General features: G+C 41.2%; 1 protein-coding gene and 1 long non-coding RNA gene across 14 annotated transcripts in view; one reads left to right on the top strand and one right to left on the bottom strand.

The window, feature by feature from the left end:
- LOC139578331 (CUGBP Elav-like family member 5) overlaps positions 1–25226 on the top strand; it is a 372214-nt gene that overhangs the window by 279981 nt on the left and 67007 nt on the right. The gene's annotated exons all lie outside the window — the stretch shown is intronic.
- LOC139578332 (uncharacterized) lies at positions 14851–18407 on the bottom strand. The gene is made up of 3 exons (XR_011675533.1): positions 18207–18407; positions 16739–16852; positions 14851–14967 (listed from the first exon to the last, which is right to left on the bottom strand). It is a non-coding gene; the product is annotated as an uncharacterized lncRNA (long non-coding RNA).

Here is a 25226-nt window from a genome sequence, read left to right as displayed (position 1 = left end):
GTGCGATAACATCTGACATATCAGGAGTTGACATTTGGTGCGTGCTGGAACATTATAGGTCTCTGTCGAGTTGAATGGAGCTCGTTCCCGCTCCTTTATGATCTAGGAACATCTGGAGATGCTGCTGCTGCCACACCATGCAGAGAGTTCTAAGAGGGAGGGGAGGACTGTGTGTGTGTCTGCATGCTTGTGTGAGTGTGTGCAGTCATCACATGCAGCCCATTGCCCCGGCTACTGGAGCGGGATTCATCCACCACACACACCGGAAGTGATGCGCTATGCCACCAATTCACTATGCCTTGTTCGTGCACTTTTTTCCCTCCTTGCTTTGCATGCATTGTTAAATAGGACTGATGGAAGCACTCTGGCCGTTAGTCACTGGCTAATTTGTGTGCTCTTACAGTACAAGTACAAAGATGTCAAGCAGGATCTGTGCGCTTACCTTGTCTTCCCCTGAGACCATTAATCCTTAGGCTGGTGTCGTCTCTGCACAGCCTCACCTGGCTCCCAGCACTGCCAGAAAAACTGCTGTTTGGGCCTTTTTTCCAAAATGTATTCTGTGTTCCAGTCAGCTCTCATCACTGCAGAAATGTGATTGTAATGGAAGAGCAGAAGACATCAGCACACTTCCTTTAAGGGGGAGCAGGGAGGGGTGAGCATCTACAGTGAGGGAAAAAAGTATTTGATCCCCTGCTGATTTTGTACGTTTGCCCACTGACAAAGAAATGATCAGTCTATAATTTTAATGGTAGGATTATTTGAACAGTGAGAGACAGAATATCAACAAAAAAATCCAGAAAAACGCATGTCAAAAATGTTATGAATTGATTTGCATTTTAATGAGGGAAATAAGTATTTGACCCCTCTGCAAAACATGACTTAGTACTTGGTGGCAAAACCCTTGTTGGCAATCACAGAGGTCAGACGTTTCTTGTAGTTGGCCACCAGGTTTGCACACATCTCAGGAGGGATTTTGTCCCACTCCTCTTTGCAGATCTTCTTCAAGTCATTAAGGTTTTGAGGCTGACGTTTGGCAACTCGAACCTTCAGCTCCCTCCACAGATTTTCTATGGGATTAAGGTCTGGATACTGGCTAGGCCACTCCAGGACCTTAATGTGCTTCTTCTTGAGCCACTCCTTTGTTGCCTTGGCCGTGTGTTTTGGGTCATTGTCATGCTGGAATACCCATCCACGACCCATTTTCAATACCCTGGCTGAGGGAAGGAGGTTTTCACCCAAGATTCCCTTTGATGCGGTGAAGTTGTCCTGTCCCTTTAGCAGAAAAACACCCCCAAAGCATAATGTTTCCACCTCCATGTTTGACGGTGGGGATGGTTTCTTGGGGTCATAGGCAGCATTCCTCCTCCTCCAAACACGGCAAGTTGGGTTGATGCCAAAGAACTCCATTTTGGTCTCATCTGACCACAACACGTTCACCCAGTTGTCCTCTGAATCATTCAGATGTTCATTGGCAAACTTCAGACGGGCATGTATATGTGCTTTCTTGAGCAGGGGGACCTTGCGGGCGCTGCAGGATTTCAGTCCTTCACGGCATAGTGTGTTACCAATTGTTTTCTTGATGACTATGGTCCCAGCTGCCTTGAGATCATTGACAAGATCCTCCTGTGTAGTTCTGGGCTGATTCCTCACCGTTCTCATGATCATTGCAACTTCACGAGGTGAGATCTTGCATGGAGCCCCAGGCTGAGGGAGATTGACAGGTCTTTTGTGTTTCTTCCATTTGCGAATAATCACAGAAACTGTTGTCACCTTCTCACCAAGCTGCTTGGCGATGGTCTTGTAGCCCATTCCAGCCTTGTGTAGGTCTACAATCTTGTCCCTGACATCCTTGGAGAGCTCTTTGGTCTTGGCCATGGTGGAGAGTTTGGAATCTGATTGATTGATTGCTTCTGTGGACAGGTATCTTTTATACAGGTAAGAAACTGAGATTAGGAGCACTCCCTTTAAGAGTATGCTCCTAATCTCCGTTCGTTACCTGTATGAAAGACACCTGGGAGCCAGAAATCTTTTTGATTGAGAAGGGGTCAAATACTTATTTCCCTCATTAAAATGCAAATCAATTTATAACATTTTTGACATGCATTTTTCTGGATATTTTTGTTGTTATTCTGTCTCTCACTGTTCAAATAAACCTACCATTAAAATTATAGACTGATAATATCTTTGTCAGTGGGCAAACGTACAAAATCAGCAGGGGATCAAATACTTTTTTCCCTCACTGTAAACCAGACAGGGAGAAGAAGAAAGGAATAGAAGCAGAGATTCATCACAGCGACCTTCAAAGAACATAAATTTTTCCCCTGAATGGTAAACCTTGTAAATGTATCATCTCCAGTGACTGCACGGGCCCTCACTTAAATTATCATTCCGTGAAAGAAAAATGTCTGGACAAAGTTTGAGAAAATAAATATTTGATCCTTTAACAGATTATCAGAACAGACAAAATGGTACACACATTTGAAAGGTTTACTTTGATAGGAAAACAACAGCACTCTGCCAAAAATCCCACTGCAAACATTCAATTTCTTCTAAATCTGTTCTCTACATTTGTAAATTTTAATTCCTAGTCCATGCATGCAATTATTATTAATACTTAACAAGACTAGCAATTATAAGACAACTCTTATGCAGCTGCAATGGATAACTAATACGACCTTGTGAATGAAAAGGTACATGTGATGCATCTAATTAGGATTCCAGATCAAACAATTACATTGATTTTGAAAAAGAATGTAGCTGCCTTCACATTTGAGAGATGTTAATGCTGTTAATCACCATGACAGTGCCACGTTTAATGTAAGATGCAATGGTACAGTAGGCTTGCCTGGCTACCCATCCACATCACTGCGGCCAACTGACATTTATTTTGTAACGATCAATAGAACAGTGGAATTAAATTCAGGGTGAGTCGTTAGGCAAACAGTAGGCCTCCTGCATACAGCTCCTTGACATCAACATACGCTGTGATAACATCATCATATTAAAACAACAATCAATGCAAGGGTAAAGGGACCCAGTCTGCAACAACAGTATGTCTCTAGTTCTAGGTGCAGTTACATGGAGAGCTCAGTGTAGAAAGGCAATTTAAGAGCAACCTTAGTAACTCTCAGCATGTAAACAGAGGAACACACACACACACACACACACACACACACACACACACACACACACACACACACACACACACACACACACACACACACACACACACACACACACACACACACACACACACACACACACACACACACACACATCTTCATGGGAGAGTTGAGGGGGAGGTGGGGGGAGGTGGACTGTAGATTACCTTTGCAATTTCAGGAGAGTATGCGACTGATAATGATCTGGGATGTTCTCGGGGAAAGGTCAGCTGAAATTGCAATAAGCCTAATTAGTAGCTTATCAATAATGTATCCTGCAGGTTCAGTGGATGTGGAGAATGAATACCAGGCAGGGAGAAGCACAGCACAGAGTACACAGAGCACACATACCTCCTCTCCTGACATTTACCAACATAGAAACAGCTATGCCACACAGGGGAGCAGAGCTGAGCAGCAACCCAGGCAGTCGCATTAGTATGCTGATCCTCTCTAATAAACTGCATCCCAAATGGCACTCTATAGTCCCTGGTCAAAAGTAATGCACTTCATAGGCAATAAGGTGCCATTTGGGACGCAGGCTAAAGCAGTATGGCGTGACTAGCTGGAGAAACTTCAAGACCCTGGAATTTAGCACCGAATCAATTACCATCGATCACATCGTCAAACTTAGAGGCCATATGAGGGAAATATGAGTTAAGCTCTAGACATGCACTCTATCATATAGCCTTCTGTACTGACATATAACAATTGTAGTTATATGTCAATTATGCTGACATATACAGTACTACTGTGGCTTTTCCACACAGGTAGCCAAAGCTATGTCTGTAGTATCTCCCTATCATCATATCTATGCCAATATGACACCAATGTCGATGAAAATGTGCAAATCAACTTGGAGGTACACAACACCCTTCCCACCTCTCAGAGTATTTTCTGTGGCTACCTAGCTCAAATTCTAGATGTCAGATTAAAACGAGGCTATAGCGTCCCCATAAAGTATGAATTAGGCTGTTTGAGAAGGTTTGAATCCTAAGCAACCTGCCTACACATTGTTTGAAGTACAGTACCAACATAGCTACTGTGTGCTGGAAAACCTTGATAGAGCATGGGTGGAATAGGCCAATGCCTACTTCTCACTTTTAATAGTAGTTAATGTACTATGCAGTAGTACTGTAGATTCTATAGGGTGTCATTTCACAGGCATACCTTGCATCTTCTGACATCATGTCCTGAGACATTGGTCATGTACATATGGTTAAATATTCACTATTTCAATTGTTTACATGGATGTTTCCTAAGCCTTTAATAAAAAAGGGGTTCATTATTTACAGAATATCATGTGTTATGAGACTTGTATATGTTCTAATCTATCTTTAGATACCGGTATACATCATTTGTGAGAGGGATGTAAGATGGGACATGCTAATTTAATAGAATGGACCACTGTTCATTACAAAGAGGTTTCTATTTTTCATGGTTCAACAAAGACAGCAACTTTCACGTCAGAGCCAAGTCAACCTCATGCCACAGAATGACATAGACAAATTTGCTTAACAAGTCACATAATATTGCACACAGAGTGGACATACTCTGTGTGCAATAATTAAGCAATAAGGCACGCGAGGCAGTGCTGACGCTATCACGTCGGGCCAGACAACGCCATTTACCTAAGACTGTATTCCTAGTACAGCACTTATTTCTTTCATAAAACTGATAGCAACATATTTAAACGATGAGTTACATATTTTAATTTAAACATTATTTTGATAATTAAATAAATACAATTTCATTCTTCCACCAGAAGACATAGTCCGGACAAATCAGCTTGTTAGTCATTTTGGTCATGTTGCTACAGACGAGACCCAGTCGTTAATTATTTTTGCATAGTTGCTATGCAAAAAGCCCTGGTCGTCTGTTCTAAACAAAATGGGTGCTATGCAAGCTGGATAACGTTCTTGTCACTTGCTAGCTAGCTAGCTAGCCAACTTAAGCTAACTAAGTTACGTCAAACATTGAGCCTGGAATGACAATACACTAGCTGCATTTTCATTTGTTTGAGCTTTTCTTCTATTGACATTTACTTGGATCTGTCCATGATAATGATGTTGATGTGTGATTTCGCCTAGCTCAGAAAATGTTGTCTCGTCTCACCTGAGAACCGTTCATTCTCTATGTATGATACAGAGATTGAAATTCAAAAGTGAAACATTGTTTCCGAGGTCAGACAGGCAGACAGCGAGGCTTATATTAACCCCTGCTGTAACAAACTAAATGCTAGGTTTATATTAACCCCTGCTGTAACAAGCTAAATGCTAGGCTTATATTGACCCCTGCTGTAACAAGCTAAATGCTAGGCTTATATTAACCCCTGCTGTAACAAACTAAATGCTAGGCTTATATTAACCCCTGCTGTAACAAACTAAATGCTAGGCTTATATTAACCCCTGCTGTAACAAACTAAATGCTAGGCTTATATTAACCCCTGCTGTAACAAGCTAAATGCTAGGCTTATATTAACCCCTGCTGTAACAAACTAAATGCTAGGCTTATATTAACCCCTGCTGTAACAAACTAAATGCTAGGCTTATATTAACCCCTGCTGTAACAAACTAAATGCTAGGCTTATATTAACCCCTGCTGTAACAAGCTAAATGCTAGGCTTATATTAACCCCTGCTGTAACAAACTAAATGCTAGGCTTATATTAACCCCTGTTGTAACAAACTAAATGCTAGGCTTATATTAACCCCTGTTGTAACAAACTAAATGCTAGGCTTATATTAACCCCTGCTGTAACAAGCTAAATGCTAGGCTTATATTAACCCCTGCTGTAACAAACTAAATGCTAGGCTTATATTAACCCCTGCTGTAACAAACTAAATGCTAGGCTTATATTAACCCCTGCTGTAACACACTAAATGCTAGGCTTATATTAACCCCTGCTGTAACAAACTAAATGCTAGGCTTATATTAACCCCTGCTGTAACAAACTAAATGCTAGGCTTATATTAACCCCTGCTGTAACAAGCTAAATGCTAGGCTTATATTAACCCCTGCTGTAACAAACTAAATGCTAGGCTTATATTAACCCCTGCTGTAACAAGCTAAATGCTAGGCTTATATTAACCCCTGCTGTAACAAACTAAATGCTAGGCTTATATTAACCCCTGTTGTAACAAACTAAATGCTAGGCTTATATTAACCCCTGTTGTAACAAACTAAATGCTAGGCTTATATTAACCCCTGCTGTAACAAGCTAAATGCTAGGCTTATATTAACCCCTGCTGTAACAAACTAAATGCTAGGCTTATATTAACCCCTGCTGTAACAAACTAAATGCTAGGCTTATATTAACCCCTGCTGTAACACACTAAATGCTAGGCTTATATTAACCCCTGCTGTAACAAACTAAATGCTAGGCTTATATTAACCCCTGCTGTAACAAGCTAAATGCTAGGCTTATATTAACCCCTGCTGTAACAAGCTAAATGCTAGGCTTATATTAACCCCTGCTGTAACAAACTAAATGCTAGGCTTATATTAACCCCTGCTGTAACAAACTAAATGCTAGGCTTATATTAACCCCTGCTGTAACAAACTAAATGCTAGGCTTATATTAACCCCTGCTGTAACAAACTAAATGCTAGGCTTATATTAACCCCTGCTGTAACAAACTAAATGCTAGGCTTATATTAACCCCTGCTGTAACAAACTAAATGCTAGGCTGGAAGCAAGGAGAAATAATGTGCGAGTTGAGATAAATAAAAGAGATGATTGGGACAGCAACAGAACATGATATTCTTATGGAGATGCAGTGATCATTTTCAGATTGAACTGTTAACAGACATAGAGTGCCTGTGACGGCCAATACAGCACGGCTTGGAATGCTGCTTGTCCAATCAGCATCCAGGATCCAAACAACCAGTTTTATAATATACTGATAATGTACTATATAATTTTTCTCCTCTAAGTGATAATGTACTGTATCATTTTTCTCCTCTAAGTGATAATGGACTGTATCATTTTTCTCCTCTAAATGATAATGTACTGTATCATTTTCTCCTCTAAGTGATAATGTACTGTATCATTTTTCTCCTCTAAGTGCTTCTCTGAATGATTTCAAATATGAGTGTAAAACTAACTGTAAAATGATAAAGCTCAAACGGAAACCTGAGCGTGCTTCATAATTCATTTGAAATGTTCCTCGTACGATACTTTCTCACTAATAAGTACTTCAAGATTGAGACGGATATTTGCAAAATAAAAAAAAACTGTCTGCGGAGGTGGAGTGTTCAAGAACAATCCAGCTTCCAGGGCACATGAAGGGACGGAGGAAGAACCATGAGTAGCATGTGAGATGAGGGGAGAGACAGAGGGGCCCGGGGGACACTAGCATGTCTTCCTGTGGCTGCAGGTTGAAGGTAGGTGGGGTGGTGGGAGGGGGGTTGGTGTGTGGTATGTTTGATGTAATGATCCCAGGGCTTTGGCCTCAGCCTGTTGATAAGTTGCGACGCGCACGGGAACAGGGAAACATGAGAGTGAGATGAATATGATTGGATTGCCGGCCGACCGCAGCCTTTCCCATCTGTCTCAGAGTCTGCCATCCCATTTCGCAGGCGGCGGGAGGTAATTGGGTTCATTGTTCTCACCACAGGATCCCCCAGATTGAAAGCTTCATTATCTGGATAACCATGAATGTAAATGAGGCACACGTATGCAGGCAGGATAATGGGAAAAAATAGATCATTGCTTGCCACAACCCCCACCCTCTTAACACATTTCTCAAGCACTGCCCCCCCTCCCCTCGCAGACATACACACATACACATTTACACTCACACACTCCCCCCTCCCTGATGTGAGTGAGGGTGTGGGTGTGTGTTGGAGTGTTGTAAAACAGTGTGTCTAGCTGTGTGTGGAGGAAGTTGTACATGTCTTCAGGGAAGATGCCGACTGCTGATGTGTTCTCCTCTGAAGGCTGTCTGGTCGGCGTGTGTTAAGCGTTCACAGCTCTGCCTTCCAGGACACTATGTGACACTGCAGGGCTGAGCTGCTAAACACCATGTGTATGTAAGCATATTCTGCATGTGTAGACACAGGTACCCCACTTCATCCTCTCTGTGAGGATGCAGTTAGGAGTCAGCCAGTGGGCTTTCAGGACAACAATATATACTGAGTGTACAAAACATTAGGAACTGTTTTTTCCATGACATAGACTGACCAGGTGAAAGCTATGATCCCTTGTTGATGTCACCTGTTAAATCCACTTTATTAATCAGCGTAGATGAAGGGGAGGACACAGTTAAAAATGAGGCTTTTTAAGCCTTGAGACATGGATTGTGTATGTGTACTATTAAGAGGGTGAAGAAGACAACATTTGTAAGCACTTTTGAATGGGATATGGTAGTAGGTGCCAGGTGCACCGGTTTGAGTGTGTCAAGAACTGCAACGCTGCTGGGTTTTTCACACTCAACTGTTTCCCCGTGTGTATCATGAATGGTCCATCACCCAAAGGACATCCAGCCAACTTGACACAACTGTGGGAAGCATTGGAGTCAACATGGGCCAGCATCCCTTCGGAACGCTTTCGACACCTTGTAGAGTCCATACCCTGACAAATTGAGGTTGTTCTGAGAGCAAAAGGGTGTCCAACTCAATATTAGACAGGTGTTCCTAATGTTTTGTACACTCAGTATGCAACATGTGCTGCTGTGAATTATTCATGTAGAACCAACGTGTTGGAGTGATCATGTCTGTCCTGGGTAATTAGGTGGGATTTGCGGGGCGTTGTGAGAGGGTTGTGGGAGCGTTGTGTGACTCCTCCTGCTTCCTGACAGTGGGGTCAGTGTTGACGTGGGTTCCGAGCCGCTCCGGCCAGGCAACAGTTAAAAACAAACTGCTTCTGAAAATAAACACGAGTGCACAGCGGAGCAAGCCACTCTCAGATCCTCTGGCAAATCCATCAATTAGCTGCAGATGTGATCTGCATAGGAGATTACCGCAATATAAGCATGTCGGGAAAACGGCCTAATCCGGTCTCTGATGGGCGCTCCGATTTTCAATTTGCTTTCCAACAGGGAGCACAGATCTGAGACCTGGGAATGGGGGGGAGCACTAATATACTTAGAAGCACCTCATCCCTCAAGATTCACACTCATCACTTTTTAATTTATCAGACAGATTCAGATTTATCAGACAGATTAAAACTTTACAGATACCAAAGTCAACCCCCTAACGACCAAAGCAAACAAACAAACTCCAACGTGACTAACAAAGGCAAAGGCCAAAGTGTCCAAAGTCAGCAGCAGTGTTGTTTGACGGTTGGTGGTTGGTCACTGAGTTAGCGGGGAGCGGTGTGAGCTGTCGTACGACATGCAGGGGCGTAGAGTCTGTTCCTAGCTATGCGTTTGCCTGGGCTGTAGAGTCCCCGTCGCCCGTCCTCATCACAGGGGCTGTCAGACTGTGTTTACTCTCCTGAAGGACGTTTTGCCTCTGGAAGCCCAGGAATGAATGGAGAACTATTTTCTCCAACAGAGACTAGTCAATCACTCCACATTTACTTAAAGCAAGGACTCTCCATACTGTACGCTGCACAGCACACCAATAACACTAAAACCGTACAGAAATGAAGGAGACAGGGAAATATTTGTTTTTGCCTGTAATATTTACCTGTAAGTAGAAATGTGAGTGCACAGTAAAATATGTACTATTTGCTACATAACTACAGAAGCATATATTATGTCTTATTTGATTGGAATGTTAGAAAGTAAGTTGTAGGTTTATGTGTCGTGACAATTGTACCGAAGCTTTACGTGAGAAATGTGTCTGTTTGTTTGACATAAGAGAATAGATGTATAAAGGGGAGGATTCCATTCCAAGCTGGCTGCATAGCTAATGTCATGACTTGAGTTAGGCAGATGGCAGAAACAGTTAGGGATCTCATTAGACCAACCAAGCGTGCATGCTTTGTTATAAAACCTTTCATTAAAGTTCCATGGCTGGATCACTATACCGCCCAATGTTGGTCAAAGTCACAAGAGGGGAAAGAAGTGTTCAGTGTTTGTCTCTGTGAGATGTAAAAAGACAGCAAAACAATATTAAATGAATGCATTAGTTTGATTTCAAAGAAAAATCTGGAGTAAGATAGTTTGTGCGTTGGTGTGTGTTTGTTACTTGGAAAGTTTGTGTGTGTGTGTGTATGTGTGGGTGCGTGTGTGCGTGAGTGTGTGTGTGATTGTAAGCAGGGTGTATTTGTGAGGGTGTGATGGCTAAAGCATCCTTGCTAAGCATAGCAAACAGGATTGTAATGGTCACAGAGCACATTTCGTACAATTTGCGTTGTAATTCGCTTAAATTAGTTCGGCACAAATGCACTGCAAGGTTTGAGAGTTTGAAATACATTTCCATCCATGCAAGGGCATATCAACTGGCTGGGGGGGGAGGGGAGAGTGGGGAGAGAAGGGGAGGGAAGAGAAGGGAGACGGGGGAGAGGGGGAAGAGAGGGAGAGAGAGGGGGACAGGGGGAAGAGAGGGCAGGGGACGGGGAGGGGGAATAGAGGGAAGAGGGGGGAGAAAGGGAGGGGGAAGTGAGGGGAGAGGGGGAGGGGTTTGGGGGGGGCATGGGCAGAATCCAAGCGCTTTCATGTTAGCGTGTATTTGATTTGTATCATCTTTAATGATACAAAAACTAAATGGACCACAGACTAAACGGATGAGTGGCAAATTACACTGTGGCAGCCCCAAGACAATATTCATGTTTTATGGGTTTTTAACCGACATACTAAATGAAGTGTTCTTTATGGTTAAAAGCATAGAGGTAATCATACAGTAGCAAGCTTTCTTATTATAAATAATGATATGTACTCTGAGGGTTCAGAGTGCCTGGTTGGCAGCAGTCACAAGATAAGGAATAAGGCTAGTGCCATCCCATGTTGTGGTGATCTACCAGACTAGACAGACTACAGAGAGAAGAGGGGAAGCACAGTAAAAGAGAGAGAATACTCTATCCTCAGGCGAGGCCCATGTCCTCCACCTACCCTGCCAACACGCCAACTGCCACAAGTTTCAGCGATTCCCCCTCAGATTTCACCCAGCCAGATAAACATACTGTAATTATAGATAAACTATTTTTCTCACAAATTACAAAATGTATTATCCCTTTTCCCTGGCCTGTGTTGATGTTGATTGCTTTCATAATTTCCCCAAAATAATTTGAACATTTGAAGAGGAATTGGTAATGATGAGTGTTGGAGTGGTTTCTTATCTCCCATTGGTGTCCTCTTTTCTGTGACATCTTCATTCTGTTTCTCTTCTCTCCAATCCCTTCCATTTTCCTGTGCTGTTTAGTCATGACTAGAGCTAGCTGTTGACTAGTTTCTGAGAACCCTCTGCTTCTTTCATGTAGTATTTCTACACATCTTCACTATAAGACCAGTCAAAAAGAGAAACACTTTCTCTGAAACTTAAAGTGTATACTAGCAAAGCACTATATCAAATGCAAGAGAAGATGAAGTTTGATCCATCAAAGCAAAAAACATGCATCGGCACCTTGGCCCTGGCTGACTGGATTTAGCTTAGTTTAGCTATTATGCACAGTTTTTTTCCACTGGTACCTCTGGTGATGAGAGAGCATGAAGAGAGACCAGAGCACCGTAGGAGACAGAATCACACAGAGTCTCTCTCCGAGCCAGAGTAGAGAGAGACAATTCAAAACTATTTACAGGGAGTAGCCGCCTCAGAACCACTTTAGCCTTGGGCGCAAAATACTTGAAAATAAGCTCCCGGTCTCTTTGATGCGGTGCACCAATTCTAAACGCATTTCAAGTCTTGCTGCCTTTGAGCCAAGGACAAGTCTAAATTGTCTCATTGAGGAGTGGATGGACGGAGGTGAGGATGGGTTAAGTAAAAATCAAGAAATGATATATTTTTCTCAGATGGTTCTATTACCATAATGTACGTCTGGTATGGAGCTGACAGGAGTAATCCGCAGTGGTGTTTTTCAGATGGCTATCCTCAGTGTCTTATGTACAAAGGTTTGTTGCTGCTTTTCCACTGATGACTGAACATAATAGCCTTGGGAGTCACTTCTGGCATGAAGATGAGCTTTTATCTAAAAGAGACGTTGCATCTCCGGCACGCTCGGTCTGCTTAACAGGTCTAGTGTGATGGAGGAAAAGTGTTCTGAAGCCAATTAAGTGAGCCGTTCTTAACATCTGCCTTGGGAGAAGATTTCATTTTTTGCTTGTTTTTGTGTATTGTGTGTTATACATGGCAATCTGCTGTTGTTTCTGCTCAACAGTTATTTGTCACAACAGATAAGAGCTCCGGCAGCCCAAACACTCATTACACCTCTCAGAGCTGAATGGCAGGAAATTACTAACTGGGGGAGGGGGGGAAGGACATCCACCAAGATGTGCATACTCAAGTGCTGGAGGCAAGGCGCAACAGCACATGGAATGAGAAGGTATGAAAAAATCAACATTAAAGCTTTTCAGCTAGAGGAAGAAAAACAACTTCATTATCAAGGTTTGACTGATCCTATAAATGTCAAAACCTGGCCACATTCTAGGAACAACATTCACATGTAGATAGGTATCAGTTATTAAGAATGATAAAAAGCCTTTTTCTGCATTGTGTTGTATTAGCATGCCCAGTGTAGGCAGTTGAAATATGACAGGAGGAGAAGTTTCTGCAATCTCATACTGGCTGTGGATACGCTAGGAAGCCATACTGCTGAGCAGCTTAAGGAGCTGAGTGGCACCACACACACACATCTGGAAAGCCTACAATTTCGAAATAGGATGGTTACTAAACTGCTGTAACCATGGCTTTTCAGGTCTCTGTGTGTGCTTCAGAAAGTCACTCTGAATGGAAATAAAAAATAACATTTCCCAATCCCCCGGACCTTGAACGCGTTCTCTTTTTTTCTTCAAGAGAGACGGAGAAAAGTAAATTCTGAGGTTTTCACGCATCAAAAGTTCTTTGGCCTTTTCTGTTCTGTGACCAGCGTGTCACTATTCCCCTCTCTCCAACCGTGCTCTATTTTCTTCTTCAGACACTTTGGAATCAGAGGTCTCTTGACTTTGACCGCAGCATAGACAACAGATGGTTGAAAGCCTTGTTTGAAGATAAAAGCAGAGAGGAGCCATAATCCATATTTTGACAGGAACATGCAGGCTTAAGAGCTTTGTGGCACATCCACACAGGCTTCTTTCTGATGGAGTATTCCAAAAGCAGACTGTTTGATGACGACTGCCCCTGGCCCCTAATAGATTTAGACTTTATGGTTAGAGAGGCCATGCATTGCTAGTGGACACATTATCTACAATCAGACAGTTGCATTTCTAACTTCCTTACTTAGACCCTTATTTTGAGAACCATTGCTGTTGTTGCTCATTATTTTCCATGTACACTACCGTTCAAAAATTTGGGGTCACATTAATGGACATTTTTTGTCCTTTAAAATAACATCAAATTGATCAGAAATGCAGTGTAGACATTGTTAATGTTGTAAATGACTATTGTAGCTGGAAACAGATAATTTTTTATGGAATATCTACGTACATAGGCATACATAGGCCCATTATCAGCAACCATCACTCCTGTGTTCCAATGGCACGTTGTGTTAGCTAATCCATGTTTATCATTTTAAAAGGCTAATTGATCATTAGAAAACCCTTTTGCAATTATGTTAGCACAGCTGAAAACTGTTGTCCTGAATAAAGAAGCAAAGAACTGGCCTTCTTTAGACTAGTTGAGTATCTGGAGCACCAGCATTTGTGGGTTCGATTACAGGCTCAAAATAGCCAGAAACAAAGAACTTTCTTCTGAAACTAGACAGTCTATTCTTGTTCTGAGAAATGAAGGCTATTCCCTGTGAGAAATTGCCAAGAAACTGAAGATCTCGTACAACGCTCTGTAATACTCCGTTCACAGAACAGCGCAAACTGTCTCTAACCAAAATAGAAAGAGACGTGGGAGGCCCCGGTGCACAACTGAGCAAGAGGACAAGTACATTAGAGTGTCTAGTTTGAGAAACAGACGCCTCACAAGTCCTCAACTGTTAGCTTCATTAAATAGTACCCGTAAAACACCAGTCTCAACGTCAACAGTGAAGAGGCGACCCCGGCATGCTGGCCTTCTATTTTTTTTTTTTATCATCAGGTGAATGATAATGGCAAAGAGAAGTAATCAACATTTTAAAATGATTAGATTTGGTAGATAGTTTTTCGTTATTTTGACCTTCCCACATACTTGGAAGAGGAAGTGTCAACTCTAACATATCCTATTAGCTAGAATGGATGGTTAAACAAAGGTTAGCCATGTGTTGGCAAAAATGTATTTCCAAGTCAAGAAAGCTTTCCGACAGCCAGCGGCACTTGCAGTACCTCCGCAGAGCCCTAGTTGAATACCTCTGCAGTATATGATACTGTATATAGTAGGCTGTGTACTGTAGTATATATACAGTATATCAGTGGAGGCTGGTGACTTGAAAAAATGAGGAGGATGGGAGACCCACAGTATAGGCGCGGCCCGCATGGAGATGACAAAGTGTGTTTAAAAAATCGTCAAAGTCTAATTATTTTAACCTAAATCATTTAATAAAGACATTTATAATACAGTATTATGGGTAATGGAAATGAAACAGCTACTTCTACACAGTGTAGAAGGGATCACAGCAGTGATTGGATGAGGTTATGAGGCATGAGTTGAGGTATTCAGAGGCTTGACTTTAGTGCAGGACAGGGGATGAGGTGTTCATAAGCTTCAGTGCAGGACAAGCTCATCATAGACGGATGGTGTTGGAGAGGAGCTCAACTCTTCCACTGAGGGCAGGACAGGATTTGACTGGGAAGACAAAAAACAATAACACAATACACTACATACAGTTGAAGTCAGAAGTTTACATACACCTTAGCCAAATACATTTAAACTCTGGTTTTCACAATTCCTGACTTTTAATCCTAGTAAAAATTCCCTGTCTTAGGTCAGTTAGGATCACCACTTTATTTTAAGAATGTGAAATGTCAGAATAATAGTAGAGAGAATTATTTATTTCAGCTTTTATCTCTTTCATCACATTCCCAGTGGGTCAGAAGTTTACATACACTAAATTAGTATTTGGTAGCATTGCCTTTAAATTGTTTGACTTGGGTCAAACGTTTCGGGTAGCCTTCCACAGGCTTCCCACAATAAGTTGGGTGAATTTTGGCCCATTCCTCCTGACAAAGCTGGTGTAATTGAGTCAGGTTTCTAGGCCTCCTTGCTCGCACACGCTTTTTCAGTTCTGCCCACAAATGTTCTATAGGTTTGAGGTCAGGGCTTTGTGATGGCCACTCCAATACCTTGACTTTGTTGTCCTTAAGCCATTTTGCCACAACTTTGGAAGTGTGCTTGGGGTCATTGTCCATTTGGAAGACCCATTTGCGACCAAGCTTTAACTTCCTGACTGATGTCTTGAGATGTTGCTTCAATATATCCACATAATTTTCCTTCCTCATCTATTTTGTGAAGTGCACCAGTTCCTTCTGTCGCAAAGCACCCCCCTGTGATTCAAGGTTGCGATGGTGTTTTTCAGCTTGCAAGCCTCCCCCTTTTTCCTCCAAACATAACGATGGTAATTATGGCCAAACAGTTCTATTTTTGTTTCATCAGACCAGAGGACATTTCTCCAAAAAGTTCGATCTTTGTCCCCATGTTCCGATGCAAATCGTAGTCTGGCTTTTCTATGGCGGTTTTTAAGCAGTGGCTTCTTCCTTGCTGAACGGCCTTTCAGGTTATGTCGATATAGGACCCGATTTACTGTGGATATACGTACTTTTGTACCTTTTTCCTCCAGCATCTTCACAAGGTCCTTTGCTGTTGTTCTGGGATTGATTTGCACTTTTCACACCGAAGTACATTCATCTCTAGGAGACAGAACGCGTCTCCTTCCTGAGCAGTATGACGGCTGCATGGTCCCATGGTGTTTATACTTGTGTACTATTATTTGTACAGATGAACGTGGGACCTTCAGGCGTTTGGAAATTGCTCCCAAGGATGAACCAGACTTGTGGAGGTCTACCATTTTTTTCTGAGGTCTTGGCTGATTTCTTTTGATTTTCCCATGATGTCAAGCAAAGAGGCACTGAGTTTGAAGGTAGGCCTTGAAATACATCCACAGGTACACCTCCAATTGACTCAAATGATGTCAATTAGCCTATCAGAAGCTTCTAAAGCCATTAGATAATTTTCTGGAATTTTCCAAGCTGTTTAAAGGCACAGTGAACTTAGTGTATGTAAACTTCTGACCCACTGGAATTGTGATACAGTGAATTATAAGTGAAATAATCTGTCTGTAAACAATTGTTGGAAAAATTGCTTGTGTCATGCACAAAGTAGATGTCCTAACCAACTTGCCAAAAGTATAGTTTGTTAACAAGAAATGTGTAGAGTGGTTGAAAAACGAGTTTGAATGACTCCAACCTAAGTGAATGTACATTTCCAAATTCAATTGTTGTTAGACAAAAGAGCTAAAAATGAGTTAGCCCACGAATGGAGTAAAATCACATGTGACTGTATTTGTGTATGGGATTGACAATACATACAGTAATGAGAGAAAATTGACAGGTCTACTGACAGTGCTTGGAGAGGAAACATTCATTGTGCCTGTGGATGAGCAGGCACATGAGATGTGGCTTCAGTCCATGTCAGGAGAGAGTTGACAATGGCAGTGGAGTGGACTGGTCATCACCTATTAATCAGAGATCAGGAGGGGACTCAGCTGTAAATACAAATAGCAGATACTGTACATTCCATTACAGCAGTCCCATCATAGTTTAGGGCAACAAGTTTCTCCATGTAGTTAAACTCAGACATCTCAGAATTCACAAAGTCAAACAAAGACTGTGCATCTCGCCCACTTGACACATTAAAGTGTCACAAGAAATGTTCCTGAATAAAGCCCTGATCATCCACATACCTGACGATGACGATAACTGATAACTGCGAGCAGACTGGTGGCACACAGGTCGCAGGGTGGTGGGGCAATGTTTTCCCTCTAGGGCCTGGATTGTTTCCTTATTTGATAACCTAACCAGGAAAACTCTGGACCATATAGGGTATGAAGTGATTAATCAGTTTTATATGGGCTATGATGGGACCAGTTTTTCTAATCAGGTCACATGACTTTAAAAAACTCCTGGAAAAAACTCCTGGCTCTAGGGAGGATGAAAACCCTGTCAATCTGCAGCAACCTTGTACTTGTTCATATTAATTATATTTAGACTAGACTAACAAGGGGGTTTCCTCTACCCAGACACAGAGACAACAACTGATAGAGAATAGAACTCACAGGGCTGAGCTTGCTTTTTGCATGTTTGCATCATGCAGGCTTATGCAACTGTAGTCCTTCCAAAACATTTACTCACAGTCTATGTCATCACTATTATGTTGATTGATTAATTCCAGTTAATCATTTTGGATTGGAAAGGTGTAGGCAGCCTAGCCAAGTTTGAATATAAACCAAATTTGATCACATTCACATTTTCTCCTGACAAACAAATGGATTATAAATTACCTTTTTTTTTTTACCATGACCAGATTAACAGGGCGCATAGGCTGTATGCAGCTGCTATTATTAGTAGCCTACAGCTGATCAGATTGAAAAATCGTCTCTTTTTCAGCATATCAGATCTCTAATGTTTAGGTCTAGCCAAGGCTGCTGCAACATTTATGTAATGAGTTTTTGCGTGTGTCTGTCCGGAGTGATTGATTATGTGTTGTCACCTTTGCTAAATAGATACCGGAGTAATGTGGAAAGCCTACTTCTGCGCAAGCGAAAAAATGTGCTGCGTCAACCTCTCTTTTTAATCTCACTTTTAATGGATGATACGATGGAAGCGATCAAATCATTCTGAATTGATTTCAACATCCCAGAGAAGGCAGTAGAAACTTCCGTATGCTCAGCAAGTAAAGCATCGTAACGTGCAATTAACTATGTACGCTCCTTGTAGTTGCCCTTGTTAGCTGAATTTTCCCTCTCATCGTACCCCTAAGTGAAAGCCAACTCTTGCTGATAAACTACTTGTGACCCTGTTTCTTCTTACCTTCTCGTTGTGTTGCGCAGTTTGAATATGCAGACGTTCGTCCATTACATGATCGATGTGGCTTTTTCCAAGAAGCTTGACTCTGATGTGGGCAATGAAAGGGGTTCTTCAACAAAATATCCACTACATTGTTGTTAGCATTAGCTAGCCATTCTGACGGAGAAAACTGAACTCTGGTAGCTAGCTAACGTTAGCACTTGCTACTAAAGTTGGCAAGGCAAATTGTTATAAATTGCACTAATTCTACACAAAAGTTCTAAAACCAGAAAACAATATATAATCTACTTCCTCCGTCTCCTGTAGTTTGAAGAAACTAATTTGAATTGAATAATATCCAAAGAATGCTGAACTATTACTCTCAATCTCTATCCATTATGTCAACAACTCACCAAGCTTGCAACCCATAGAACCCCCATAATGCTCTGTGGCACAACCACAATACTCCACACTAGGTTCGTTCTCTGATCCTAATCCTATGATTGGATGGACAGCATGTTAGTTCATATTGTAAAAGCTTTGATTGGTTGGAGGTTGTCCTCCGGAAGTGGTCATAATTACCATGTAGGCTATGGAAGGGGGTAAGGCCTACGAGCCTCCTAGGTTTTGTATCGAAGTCAATGTAGCCAGAAGATGGGAAATAGCTGTCCTCCGGCTACACCATGGTGCTATCCTAGAATGTGTTGAGACTACTGTAGACCTTCAATGCAAAACAGTGTGTTTTAATCAGTTATTTGGTGGCGTGAATATATTTAGTATAGTTTTATCTAAAAATAATAACTTTTTTAATGTTTCATTATATTAAATTCTTCTGAAATTGACTGAGTAGGATGGTCCTCTCCTTCTACCCCTGAGGAACCTCCGCTGCAGTATATAGTATGGATGAATCTCAAACTGAACACTTGGCCCGTAAGCCCTTTATCGAGTGGCAACTTGCTAATGTGTTCGACAGTGGTCACTCGGGTCTGCAAGTGGCAGATTTACATTCTGTATATCTTGGCTATAGGCTGAATTTTCCTAAACCAAGAGTCTGATGGGAGTTTTTATTCGGTTGAGGTATTAAGTCAGGTGTTATTTGTGTATATCAGTCCAGTCAGTTATTGATTTGTGGGCCTTCGAATGTAAACATTCTCAGTAGTATGAGTATGGAGTTAATGTGTGGGTATCCATATCAAAGCTACAGTAATCTCGTCCACCAGCCGTCTCTCTGTTTGAACCGTCTGGTTTCATAGCGCCTCAGAACGGGACTTGAATGGAATTCTATGGTAGGAGCGGACTAAACAACCTCTGCTTTCAATTGGCTGATCTCTCGGTTCATCACCATCTAGCATAACCCCCTGCATTGTAGACTTCAAAGTGCGAGCAGCGCAAGTGATTTAAACAAACATGTGAGTTCGGAAAATCTGCAAGTACACGTCTTAGAAATAGTTTTCACATATAAACTTTATATGCCCGAACTCAGAATCAATTGGGCTTCCCAAAAATAATACATTTTGATTGGCGATTTTTGCCATCTAAAACAGCTGTAGCAGGCTTGCTCCCGCTCCCGCCTCGATGTTAACCTAACTCCTTTCAAGTCCAACTTTGAGGCAGAAGTGTTACCAGGCTCTATGTGCCTGCAATTTGAGCCTGAGGGTGAGGTTAGATGAAAGCAGATGTATCTGCCTTATGCCCGCTATTCTCTCTTCATCTCAACATATCAAGAGTTTAAAGTGATAAGGATAGATACGGGGCAGCACATGAAAGTAACATGTTGAAAATAACATGATAGAAATTAATAAATGAATTGATCAATGTTAGATAGCCAAACCCCTGTCAAAAAACATCAGATGTCGTCTCACACATTTGAAAAAATGTGCACCTTTATCTGTTGCTTCTGGTGAAAAGCAATGACATTTCAGCCCTTATGGCTTTCGGGGGCATGAGAGCACCGTGACCACCGCCATAGCAGCTCTTTGTTCTAACCCCTCAGGAAGGGCTTGTGTCTGAGTCTCCTCTCTGATTCTCTGGCACTGGGGGTTGGGAGGTGATGCTGTAGCAGGGCTAGAGGACAGGGCCTCTGTCAGTGCCTGCCATGAAGTCAGCCATCCTTCTCTCTCTCCTCTTTTCCATCACTCCATCCCTCCTCCCATCACTCCATCCCTCTGAACAGCAGAGTGGGAATTAGTAGTACTGTAGGATCCCAGTCCCTATTCTCCCAAGCTATGTTCAAATACCCATACTAACATGCTGTATACTACATATTTAATGAGTATATACTACATTCTATATACTATTAGTTAATTTTTCAGTGTACTGCAAGCAAACGGTCTCCTTTGAGTTGAGTGTACTAGCGCTTTGGCTGTCTACTGGAAGTTGATGCTGTTGCTATGTAACTTCTTGCTAGCTTGTTAGCATGACAAATTAATAGTTAGACATCTCACGACTTCATTAAAAATGTCCATTGAGAACGCACAACGACTATACCACATAGCTAAGCTAATAATGACATGAATAATCAAGTCAATAAATGTTTTCCTCCATCTGTATTTGATGTTTCCTGATTTGTGTTCATTCCTACAGTATGTTTAACCCTATATGGCTCAACTTGGCACGCGATGCATTGTATGCGGCGCGAGACAACTATGTGATAGTTAATATACTGGCAAGTTCGATGTAATAGTAGCCAACTAACGTTAGGTAGCTAGCTAACATACCGGTACATGCATGCAACTGCTGTAATGATATGCTATGTGGTTCATAAAGGCCTGTAGCGTAGCTAACAAATTGTCAGTCAACATAATGTGTAACGTAACTTTAAAAAAAATCTTTACTTTTTTATTACATTGCTCAACATTTACTCAACATTTGTCCTAATAAGTTAAAGCAATACATATTTGCTATTTTTACTTACATTTGTATCCGCTCTCGTCGGACCTCGGCTGTATATTTTCTGCCATTTTCTTAAAATCTGAATTGTGAAGCCACTCCCATTTTCAGAAGAATTGCATTATGGGCCCTAAAAGCACAGAAATAGTGTCCACCGCTTGTATACTTTGAATTTTGGCGAATGTAGTACGACATCCGGGAACTTTTGGCATGCTAAATATATCCATACAATGACCAATAAGCATACTACATACTCAATTTAAATCACAAATAGAATGGTTAGTGCGGTTAGTATGAGTTTTCAAATACAGCTCCAGTCTCCTGTCTTAGGCATTCTTACACAGTGCAGGCTCCCCCTATATTAAGCAACACTACTGATCAAGGGTTTAATTTACACCTGAAAAGGGTGTTCGTGTCACAATCAGACATGCCAGATTGTCACCTTAAAAAGGGGATGCCATCCCTGGATCCAGAATCTTTTACCCATGGTTGCATTGATTTCCTCTAGTTACTGCAGGTCAGTGGAAGGAAATTGAATTGGAAATGTTAGGAAACAGGAGACTATTATTATTTTTTCCACCTCCTCGCCACATTTCAACAGACAGCAGAGAAACTAATGAGAATAGCAGTTACTGTCAGGACACACTTAAAAGACTGCTCTGACTTTGGCTTTTCTAATAACATCGTCCTCCAATGCGAAAGGTTACATTCACTCCTGTGGTTTTACAGCATATCGTTATGCATTTATGAAAGCCTCTCTTTTTCCCCCTCCTGTCCTCATGGGGTTACAGTGCAGTACCAGTATTTTTACAGAGAGAAAGAACATTGGGTGAAATTTTGCTGGATATCTTGCAGAGATATTTTACCTCAGGGATACGGGTGAGGTATTAGTTTAATTGAGGGGTGAGGGAGGGTGCGGGTGTTTGTGTGTGTGTTTGTAAAGGGCAGAGGGGTATGTGAGGGGTGGGTATGGGGGGGCAGCGTACATGTTTTTTGGGGCATGAAAGTTTCATGACAGGCTTTCCCCTGTCATGTGTTTTGGTAGTATGGTATACATACAGTACCAGTCAAACGTTTGGACACACCTACTCATTCCAGGGTTTTTCTTTATTTGTACTATTTTCTACATTGTAGAATAATAGTGAAGACATCAAAACTATGAAATAACACATATGGAATCATGTAGTAACCAAAAAAGTGTTAAAAAAATCAAAATATATATTATATTTGAGATTTGTCAAAGTAGCCACCCTTTGTCTTGATGACAGCTTTGCGCAGCTTCTCTCAACTAGCTTCATGAGGTAGTCACATGGAATGCATTTCAATTAACAGGTGTGCCTTGTTAAGTTAATTTGTGTAATTTCTTTCCTTAATGCGTTTGAACCAATCAGTTGTGTTGTGACATGGTAGTGGTGGTATACAGAAAATATCACTATATGGTAAAAGACCAAGTCCATATTATGGCAAGAACAGCTCAAATAAGCAAAGAGAATCGACAGTCCATCATTACTTAAAGGCATGAAGGTCAGTCAATGCGTAAAATTTCAAGAACTTTGAAAGTTTCTTCAAGTGCAGTCGCAAAACCCATCAAGCGCTATGATGAAACTGACTCTCATGAGGACTGCCACAGGAAAGGAAGACCCAGAGTTACCTCTGTTGCATAGAAGTTCATTAGAGTTAACTACACCTCAGATTTCAGCCCAAATAAATGCTTCACAAAGTTCAAGTAACAGACACATGTCAACGTCAACTGTTCAGAGGAGACTACGTGATTCAGGCCTTCATGGTTGAATTGCTGCAAAGAAAGCACTACTAAATTACAACAATAAGAAGAAGAGACTTGCTTGGGCCAAGAAACACGAGCAATGAACATTAGACCAGTGGAAATCTGTCCTTTGGTCTGGAGTGCAAATTGGAGATTTTTGGTTTCAACCGCAGTGTCTTTGTGAGACGCTGAGTAGGTGAATGGATGATCTCCTGTATGTGTGGTTCCCACCGTGAAACATGGAGGAGGAGGTGTGATGGTGTGGGGGTGCTTTGCTGGTGACACTGTCAGTGATTTATTTAGAATTCAAGGCACACTTATGGCAACCACAACATTCTGCAGCGATACACCATCTCATCTGGTTTGCTCTTAGTGGGACTATCATTTATTTTTCAACAGGACAATGACCCAAAACACACCTCCAGACTGTGTAAGGGCTATTTGAACAAGAAGAGTGATGGAGAGCTGCATCAGATGACCTGGCCTCCACAATCACCCGAACCTCAACCCAATTGAGATGGTTTGGGATTAGTTGGACAACAGAGTGAAGGAAAAGCAGCCTACAAGGGCTCAGCATATGTGGGAACTCCTTCATGACTGTTGGAAAAGCATTCCTCATGAAGCTGGTTGAGAAAATGCCAAGAGTGTGCAAAGCTGTCATCAAGGCAAAGGGTGGCTACTTTGAAGAATCTAAAATCTAAAATATATTTTGATATGTTTAACACTTGTTTTGGTTACTACATGATTCAATATGTGTTATTTCATAGTTTTGATGTCTTCACTATTATTCTACAATGGTCAAAAAAAGTAAAAACAAAGAAAAACCCTTGAGTGAGAAGGTGTGTCCAAACTTTTGACTGGTATTGTACATGATTGAGACCTGGATAAATGGCTGCAATAACAGCTTATAATTTTAAATGCATTAATGACTTAGATAAATAATTGTTCGTATACTTGAAAGTTGTGTACTGAATCCATTTCCAATAAGTATTTGAAAATACTTTTGAAACCTACTTTGGGCCAAGTCCTGATATGAGTGTGTTGTTATTTTCTGGGATAAAACTGGCACATTCTCCTCCCATAGGTTACTGGATTAACCAGTAAAGTGTTTATGAATTAATTACAACACATAGAGAATTGCTTGTTCAGTGCTGAACAAACTAAAATAACTTTTTTAAATTATTGTTGTTAGGCCCAGTTCAGTTGAATTTTTTGATAAAAGTTTCAGAAATTAATGTGAGTTTGATAAAAAATTTAACAAAATATTCTCTACTGAATGTTTGAAATATGCATTGTTGAGTCTGAGAATCATTGTCAGCAGTCTAGGAATGTCACATTAATATTTTATTCAACACTGAGTCACACATAGAGGTCAACATGACATAATTAATATGGAACAGAAATTACATAAATGTTTTTGGGGTGGGCTCCAGTTTCATTGTAATAAGCTATAACATTAAAATATGAATGCCTTTATATATTTTGAAATAATCTTCTTAGAAGCTATAATATACCAGTGTAATATGCAGTTTGTCAAATGTGTACTATAAAATATAAGCAAAAGCACTATAAATCTATATTATTACATCTAGCTGAGACTATATGCTCCCCATGACTACATGCATCATCACTAGGTTAGAACAGGTGCCATAGGAATCCAGCTGTGACACGGCTCCAGAACTGCAGATTGTTGTTACAAGTACCCTTGAGAAGTACATATCCTTCCACTCTATTCTCTGTTTCTCATTGTAAACCCCATTAGTGATGATAATTCAACTCTTACTGCTTTCATTGGCTTTTACAGCATGTTGAGCAATGCTGGGTATAGTAGCGTAGCAACAGTAACTATGGGAATAGGACACCATGGAGAGGTCAATGGGATGGCCTTAAAGGTGCAATATGCAGAAATTGCTCCGCCATTTCCTGGTTTCTAAAATCCTAACAGTTTGCCTAATTTCAGTTTATGTGACAAAATAAGAGTAGAGAATCATTGTACCATCTAAACCGCTGTGAAATATCTTTTCAATAACAACAAATATTGTATTTTCAGCTGTTTGAAGCTGGTGTACAAAACCAAAGTAATAGATGCAAAAACAAAACTTAAGGGAAGCATAGCAATCCGCACGTAGAACAGATCTAACACTTAGACTTGCTTTCAATCAGAATGACAGATCTATAACTCACATTTCTATGTGAATTTGGTCAGGTCTCCTAAAAAGTTACATATTGCAGCTTTAACTTGCCCTCTTTGTGCCAGTACTCATACACCCTGCTGAAAAAAGCAGCATAGACCAGCATACATTTCAAACTGGTCTATGCTGATCCATGCTGGTTTATGCTGGTCCATGCTGGTGTATGCTGGTCAGTGCTGGTCTGATGCTGGTCAAGCT

Source organism: Salvelinus alpinus, chromosome 6 (assembly GCF_045679555.1).
Source record: "Salvelinus alpinus chromosome 6, SLU_Salpinus.1, whole genome shotgun sequence".
Taxonomy (NCBI): Eukaryota; Metazoa; Chordata; class Actinopteri; order Salmoniformes; family Salmonidae; genus Salvelinus; species Salvelinus alpinus.
This window is presented reverse-complemented; position numbering and strand designations above follow the sequence as displayed.